This window comes from Propithecus coquereli, unplaced genomic scaffold (assembly GCF_000956105.1).
Source record: "Propithecus coquereli isolate 6110/MARCELLA unplaced genomic scaffold, Pcoq_1.0 Scaffold272, whole genome shotgun sequence".
Lineage (NCBI taxonomy): Eukaryota > Metazoa > Chordata > Mammalia > Primates > Indriidae > Propithecus > Propithecus coquereli.
In genome coordinates this window covers 2615615-2624784 of record NW_012148308.1, presented here as the reverse complement: position 1 = coordinate 2624784, position 9170 = coordinate 2615615, and positions in this window count along the sequence as shown.

Here is a 9170-nt window from a genome sequence, read left to right as displayed (position 1 = left end):
TAATGTATGTCAGATGGTGTTATTAAAGCAAAGTACTTCAGGTTGTATTAATATAAGGAGAAAATAAATACTGAAAGAGTAAAATAAGACCACCCAGCTAATAACTGGTAAAATTAAGATTCATACTCAAGCATATTTGATTCTATGGTAGACTACTTTCTTTCCAAACTAGCAACTTTTTGGAGACTTAAAAAATGCCCTTCCCCTAAGTCACCAACATTCCCTTCTTTTATTTAGATTATTTCAAAAGAAGAGGCAGAGGCATTTCTGAAATAAAGATGGAAGAAAGCATGATTCAGTGAATACTTGGAATCATATGGGAGAATGATTTTAGGAACCACGGAGAAGGAAGATAGCATAACTTAATTGAGAAGAAAATAATGTTCACAAAAATCTAGGTGGGACATGGGATAAAATGAAATATATTTCTCTCTCAATTCTTTCTAATCTACTCTGCCAGAGGAGAATTAAAGTATTATTTTCACCTGAATTTACTTTGTATATTAATACATAGTGCATCCATCTTTGGAATTCATATATGCAGCTCTACAGCTTTCTTTCTTAATCTCATTCAATTCTAGTCTTTTATTATATAGTATATTTATAAATGCAAAGTCAAGTATGCAAAAGACATCACATTTCCTTATTTCATGGAAACTGGTCTTATTCTAACTCTGAGGCCCCTTCCCTCCAATGCACTCCCAACAAATATGCAAAGATGCCTTGGTCTTACCCAATACCCAAGTGTGAGACAACACTTAAGTGCTTCACCTCAAAGTAGTCATCATTGAAATAGTCACTGTTCTAGACTTGAAGTTAGAAGCTGAGCTGATTAAGGGAGACAGTTAAAACACAGGAATCTGCTGAAGTCTGGAGCTTAGGATCTGGCTTCCTTAAGCATCTGTCTAAGCCATCTATGTGAAGGTCTTTCTACTCTACTGGGAGCACTTCTATACATTAAGGTGTACTTCTCCACTTCCACCAGAAGCTGACAGAGAATTGACAATATCTGCTCTCTCCTCACTCCATTCTTTGCTGCTTCCTTAAAGGCTTAACTGTTTTTTCTTTCCCTCACTGCTCCCCTCCAAAATCTATCAAAACCCCTTTAACTACTTTAGATTTGTGGAAAAATAAAAAGAGGGGCTGTCTTTATGGATTTTCTACCTCCCTCTTCCATTTTTAATGACATTTATGATTACACTGGGCCCACCTGGATAATGGAGGTTAATACCCTTAAGGCCAAGCTAATTAGCAAACTTAATTCCACCTGTAATCTATTCCCCTTTGCCATGTAACCTAACATGTTCACAGGTTCTGGGAATTAGGGCATCATTTGGTACCATTTCTCTGCCTATCACAATTTTTATGCCAAATTAACAACAACAAATTTATTAACTAATTAATTAATTCTAAGTTATCCTGACAGTCTATCTTTCAATTGTTTTATTGAAAACTTTGTAACTTTGATTTGCAAGTAGTTGTGTTACAACTCAGAAGCAGAGAATGCTGTTCCTTGTTATGCCTTCACTTCTCTATGGAATAAGATAAGAATTATTCAAAAGTCACCATAAAACAAATATGCATGAAAGGAGTCCAAGACAATGGACCTCTCCAAGTAATTACCTGTGGGACACAAACATGTAGTTACGTTTTAATTCTTTCTTTCCAATGCATTCCTGTTTCAGCATTTAGTTTGTCCCTATCCTAAGGCTTAGCTCACTATCTCCAATTTCAGCTATCATCAAGCTCACACTAGAAAGAACATTGATGAGAACATTGAGAGACTAGAGTTTCAATCCCATCTTTGCCACTGGGTAACTACAATTCTCTGGTCAATTTACTTTCTGTCTGAGACTCAGTCTCCACATAGGTGAAGAGCAGTGAGTTAGACTAGATCATAGTACAACCAATTACATATCAAATAAGAACCAAAGTGGCAGATGCTGGGCTTGAAACATGGATACAATAAAATTCAGTCTTCATCTCTATTTTACAGATAAAGAAATTGAAGCTCAGAGAAGGTAAGTAGCATTTCCTAAAGTAACCCAGCTTCTATATCATAACATACCTAACATCATCTCACATAATATAAAATACTCTCATGTAATATATAGAATATAAACATCTCTCATTTAATAATCTTAGTGTCATTCTGTCAGTCAAATAGAAATAAGTGTGAGTGTTTATAAAACATAAACTTACACACAATATATAATCCATGTATCTATAATAAATTCATGGAAATTGCACAAATTCCAAATGATGTATTCAAAAGTGAGGATAGCAGAAGGCTCAATTTCCCAAGCTGCTGAGTCTTTGCTGCAGGCAGATTCTAGCTCCGATTAAATTAATGCCTGCCCAAACATAGGAACAGAGCCAACCTGGGAATCAATGTCGGTTCAAGCTTTCTGCTCTTTGGATGTAACTCTTGCTTTTCAATATGGAATAGAGTTGAATTCTTTTTATCATTGAAAGTTAATAGAAGCACTTGGATCCAATACATCTATGTTATGAACTAAAGTGTTTATAAAATGAAACTACAAGAATAAAAAAAATCTGAAGAAAACCATATACGTACAGCTATGTCACAAGTAGGTGGTTAAAATGAAACTACTAGAAGCTCAACCGGATGTTATTAGCTCTTGCAGGATTCCTTTTCATGCTGCCTCATTCTGCTGTACCCACTAGCAGTGCACCTGTGTTTGAGGGAATTCACCTGTTATGTAAATGATAATCAGAGCTAATAATTACAGATCAGTCTAGGTATCAGACACTATATTAAGCGAGTTTATAAAAGTTACTCATTCTTCTCAACAATCTCATAAAGTGGATACTATCATTAACCATATTTTACATTTGAAGTGACAGCGTCTCAGAGGGGGTAAGTAACTTAACCATGGTTGCACACGTAATAAGATGTGAGGTGGCCATGTTCTTTCATTTGAGGGCTCATACTAGCTGTTATTTCAGTTTAGGAGAAAAATTTTGTCTCCCTAAATAAAAATGTGCTATTTTTTCTCTCTTCCTTCACCACTGTGAGCTCTTTGAAAAAATGACACTGTTTCTTCGTCTTTTTCTCCCAATTGCATCTTCTACTGACCAACAATCTTTCCCAAGGAAGGTGATCAAGAAGGTATCAAAGTTAATAAATATTCTACTATAAACTGGCCCATTGTATAAACTAAGGATTTGTGACCTCTACCAGTCTATACTGTATGCACATAAAACACAGTACATTAAAAGGTGCTTAATTGCAAAAAAAAAAAATCATTCTAGATGGAAATGGAAACTCATCCAGAGATTTAGTTCTCGGTGTTTGCCATCATCATCATCATCAATCATCAGTATTACCCCCACCTGGCAAAATAACAACCGTAACAGTCCGTATCATATTGTTAACATTTATTAGTGCATGATCTAAAATAGTGAGGAGAGCAATTACATTTGGATCTCTAGCTATTTTTTTCTTAGCTAAATATATCAATTTTTTAAAAATCTGTCAGTTAACATTTATTAAGTATTTAATTCTCTGTGTGCGTTTGAAGTGCCTTAGTCATAGGAATGATTTCTCCCTCTCAATCTGCTTTTCATTTATCAGTTTTCTAAAACTCTTGAGTCTTCTGAGGAACTATTGCTTTATTGCCAGGCTGGGAGTCAGAGAAGATGGGACTCTAATGTGTAACCTTTACTGTAAGGATATGCTTGGGCAACATTCTTGTAAACAGCTAAAAATGCTTAGTGGACTATTTAAATACTAATAATCTAAGCAGACTTCTCTCAAACAAAGATGGCATCTAAATCAAAATATTCTGAACTCAAGATAAATAAAGTAGTTAAATCTTTTCAGGTGGGCCATATTAGCCTGGAGAAATAAATATGTATGTATAAGGGCTGAGAGATCAGTAGAAAGGTGACCCAAAAAAAGTTCTTGACAGCTATGGTAATAAAGTACAAAGTCCTCGAACCTCAGTGAAAATTGTAATTGGGGTTTTTTGTGAGTTATTTCTCTATTGGCTTTTCCTCTCTCCATAGCTAATAATGTTAATCAGCTACAACTTTGAATTTTATACCATGGTTAGTAAGGTGACAAAAGAGGGCTGTGGTTACGTGAATAAAACATATTAATATTAACCCCACATTATTGGATTGAAAATCAGTAACAAGAGTAAAAATTATGAATTCCTGAGTCACTACAACATATTAATCTGATTATTATTGGTGTTATTATTGTGATCCTTATTAGTACCCATTGTGTTAAGAACTTTGCATGCATTAATTCAGTTTCATAGCTTCCTAAAAGAGTTGTCATGACTGTTTTCATTTGACACTTGGGGACATTGAATTTAGAGAGGTAAAATAATGCACCCAAGCTTATGGAGGTAGTTTACACTCTTTTCTGTCCACATCCTAGATTGTTGTTTCTTTCCCCAATGATTGTATCTGGCATAATTTGGGCTTAGGGGAAAATGGCTGGCTGAGCTTAAATCCTGAATCTGGGGTTTCTGTCCATTTGGGCAAGTAGCCTACCCACTCAGAACCTCCATTTTATTTTTATTTTTTTACTTAAAATTTGTGATAATGACACTGGACTTAAGATGTTTATGGGAATTTAATATTATAATGCATGTAGCAAGCAATAACCAATAATCAAAAAGTTCCAAGCATAGTAAATGCTAAATAAATAATAGTTCACTACTATTTCTTTACTTGCATGTTCAATAAAAATTCCTTCATTTGCTCATTCACTCATCTTCCCAAACATCACATGTATATCGGAAAGCTGATCTATGCCAAGCACTGAGCATATGCTGATAACTAAAACACAAAATGTTACTGCCCTGGAGGAAACTTTGATTCCATTAGTAGATTAATATTACATATAGCAAATTCTAAGAAAATAAACAAGACTCAAAGGCAAGAGTTAAAGAAATTAGCTCTTATATTGTAAATAGAAAGAATAGCAAAGAAGAATAATAAAACAGAATCTTGGATTGATGGGCTTCAGAGCTCCCTGCTTCTCTGTGAGTTTATCCATACAGATTTTGTTTAGATGATATCAAATAATTTTGTTGCATGAGGCAATTTAATTCAAAACTTTCTCCTATTGTTTATGTAGAATTGCATTGACCCAACCTGTCGCAATTTAATCTTTGCACATATCTCTATGACATGCTCCCTGCAAAACAAAACAAAATAAAACAAAGAACAGTTTCTGCCACGGTCAATGTGCTTTGTGTTTCAAAAACAAAATGTCCATTTTCAAATTTCATCCTCCAAATATTGTTTTCCCTGCAGTAAAGTCAATGTCATAGGCATTTGTCCTTTCCAAATTAACCGTTAGCCATGTCTTTACCGTGATTACCCTTGCTTGGCTTATATTCATTGACATCCAGATTCCACTTGACTGATTATAGATTGTTTGCCCCCTACCTGTTATTTAAAAGCACGTATTTCAATATAGTGAATTTTCTAAGCTACAGTTGATTTCAATCAATTATATTTAGCTCATTTTTAATTCTCTTCATGCCTAGTCTTTTTAAAAAATCCAATACAATGGTTTGTGCTGTGTCATTTGAAAACTTGGAAACTGATTATCTCTCATCACAGCCATGTGCAACATCTCCACTTTCCTTCAAGTTTAGGATAGCAAGGGGGACAATATGAGTTGGTAATTCTAATGGGGTAGCAACATGCTCTCATAAAAAGACAAAAGAACAAGGACTCAAAAGATCTTGATGCATCCTAATCATGCCGTTTCTCAGTTTAAACTATTCAATTGTTCCCGCATGGACCACCGATTAAAGCCCGACCTCTGTAATGTTTACCAGGCCATCACAATATGTACCACATCAGGGCATCTTCTCTAGCTCCCAATCTTAACAACCACACTCCTGCCATGCTGCAGATCTTTGTGATTTTTCACCCTATTCTTTTTTTATACTTGTTGCTATTTATTTTTAGAGCTTTTCATCAGGCTGACTCCTACTCATTCTTCAAGGTTTAGCTCAGAGGTAACTTCTTCCTTGGTGGCTTATGTTCACCAAAGTTTCCCAAATTTGCGTAAGATAAGAAATACCTCAGGAAATGTTTAAACCCATAGACTTCTCTATGTATTTAATGAGTGTTTTAAGGGTGTCTAAGATTTGTTTTACTCAGGTATGGTAAGACATACAGATGTGAAAAGGACTATAAGTCTTTATACTCAGAGATCCATAGAAACAGGAAGTAGGGCACCAGCGTCCTTCAAGAGGCAGAGGAAATGAGAGGAAAACAGGGTCAAAAGCCTTTACTGGCTGGGTGCAGTGGCTCACGCCTGCAATCCTAGCACTCCGGGAGTCTGAGGGGGAAGGATCAGATCGCTTGAGATCAGGAGGTAGAGACCAGCCTGAGCAAGAGCGAGACCCTATCTCTACTAAAAGTAGAAAAAATTAGCTGGGCAACTAAAAATAGAATCAAACAAACAAAAAAATTAGCCGGGCATGGTGATGAGCACCTGTAGTCCCAGCTACTCAGGAGACTGAGGCAGGAGGATCACTTCAGCCCAGGAGTTTGAGGTTGAAGTAAGCTAGGTTGATGCCAGGGCACTCTAGCCTGGGCAACAGAGCAGGACTCTGTCTCAAAAAAAAAAAAAAAATTGAATTAAAAAAAAAAGAGCCTTTATTGTGGTTTTCTCATGGGAAAGAACAAGTGAGGCAGGGTAAACAGATTTGGGATTTGCAAGTTTGAATAATACCTGCAGACTGTGGTGTATAGGGGCTGTCTCTAATAGTCTAGTACCTGGCCTGGGGGTGATTAGGGCAGGAAAATAATGGCCTAAAGAATGAGAGCTCTACAGAGGAGGTGGTTGGGTTGTGGGTTTTGGATTGTTCGGTTTGCATTTCAAAGGTGCGTTCCCAGGATCGTTGTTTGCTATCTCTAGGAATTAGCTATCCCTGGAAGCCACAGTTTCTCCAGTGTCAGTCAGTAAGGCTCCAAGTTGTTAAAGCATCAGAAAATATAGGAAAGAAAAACATGGTTAATACTATGAGCTTCTTAGGAAAAATCATCAACTCCTGTAAGGTGGAGTTCCAGTTCCAGTGAGACACACTCTATAATAATGTATAAAACCAAGCCTCCACAAAACATGGGCAGTCAACTAGTAATATAAGTTCCTGATTCATCTAATTTGTTGCATACATCAATAATTCATTTCTTTTACTGCTCAATTGTATTATAGAGGAAGGAGGTACTGCAGTTTTCTCCACATGGTTTATGCAGAGCTAAGAGTTTTAATTCTGATGAGGTCCAATTTATGTTTTTTTTTTCTTTTATTGACTCTGATGTTGGTGGCAAGTCTAAGAAACCTTCACCAGCCCCAGATCATAAAGATTTTCTGCTATGTTTTATTTTTTTTTTAAAAGTATAGTTTTAAAAAACTATCCTTCCTCCACTGAATTGCTTGTATAACTTTGTAAAAAATAAGTAGGACATACTTGTGTGATTCTGTTTCTGGGTGATCTCTTCTGCTCCATTTATCCATGTGTCTGTCCCTCTGCCAATATCACTCCTTCTTGATTACTATAGCTACGGTGAAGGTCATAGTATTGGCAGAGCGATTACTCCCACTTTGGTTTTTCCTGGTCAAGATTGCTCTTCTGCATTTTCATAAAAATTTCAGAATAATCTTATGTCTTCAAAATGATTTTCTGTGATTTTGATAGGAATCACTTCAATCTTATAGATCAATTTGGGGAGAATTAACTTCATTTTTATAGTGAGGCTTCAGATTCCAGAACATAGTATGTATTTTCTTTTATTAAGGGCAGCTTTGATTTTTTTAACCAGAATTTTTAATTTTCAACATACAGATCCTGTATATGTTTTAATAAGTTATACTTAAGTATTTCATTTTGTTTGGGGTGATTGTTAATGATGCTGTGTTTTAAAATTTTGGTTTCCATGTATTTATTGCTAGTATACAGCAAAGCAATTGATTTTTGTGTGTTTATCGTGTGTCCTGTGATGTTGGTAATTATTAGCTCTAGGAGATTTTTTGTTGGTAGATTAATTATCATTGTCTATATAGATAATTATCTCATCTGCAAATAGGGACAAGTTTCTTTCTTTCTTTTCAATGTGTATGCCTTTATTTTTCTCACCTTATTGCGGTGGCTAGAGCTACAAGTATTGTGTTGAAAAGTGTGATGAGAGTGGATATCCTTGCCTTGTTCTTGATCTTAGAGGAAAAGTATTTAGTCTTTTGGTGTTAAGAATAATGCTAGTTGTAACTTTTTTTGTAAATACTCTTCATCAAGTTGAGATTGCTCTCCTCTATTCCTAACTACACACTGGGGTTTTTGTTTTTGTTTTTTTGTTTTTGTTTTTTTTTAAATCTTTAATAGGTGTAAGAATGTGTCAAATATTTTTTCTGTGTCAATTATTATGATATGATATTTTTTCTTTAAGCTGTTGATATGATGGATTACACTGACAGATTTTAGAATGTTGAACCAGTTGCACTTACCTGGAATAAATTTCACTTGGTCATGGTGTATAATTGCTTTTAAATACATTGTTGGATAGTATTTGCTAATAATTTGTTTAAAAAATTTGTATCTACACTCATGAGAAATATTGGTCTGTATTAGTTTGTAGTTTTCTTTCTTTTCCTTCTTTTATACTGTCTTTGTCTGGTTTGATATCAAGGTAATATTGATCTCATAAGACGACCTGGGAAATATTTTCTTCTCTTCTATTTTGTGAAAGATTTTGTAAAAATTGGTGTTGATTCTTCTTTAAATGTTTGGAAGACTTCTACATTGGCACTATTTTGGACTGCAGATATCTTTTTCAGAAGATTTTAAATTTAGAATTTATTTCTTAGAATTGTTTTAGTGTGATATAGATCATCTATCACAGCCTTGATGAGGTTTAGTAGCTAGAGGTTTTGAAGGAATAGGTCCATTTCTACTAAGTTATATAATTTATGAGTATAAAGTTGTTTATAGTATTCTCTTCTTATCCATTTAATGACTGGAGAATCTGTAGTGGTATCTCTTGTTTTGTTTTTGATGTTGTTGATTGGTGTCTTCTATATTTTTATTTTTTCAAGGTTCCTAGAGGTTTGTCAATATTATTAATTTTTTCAATGAACCGTTTTCATTTTCTTGAGTTTCTCTATTGTGTTACTG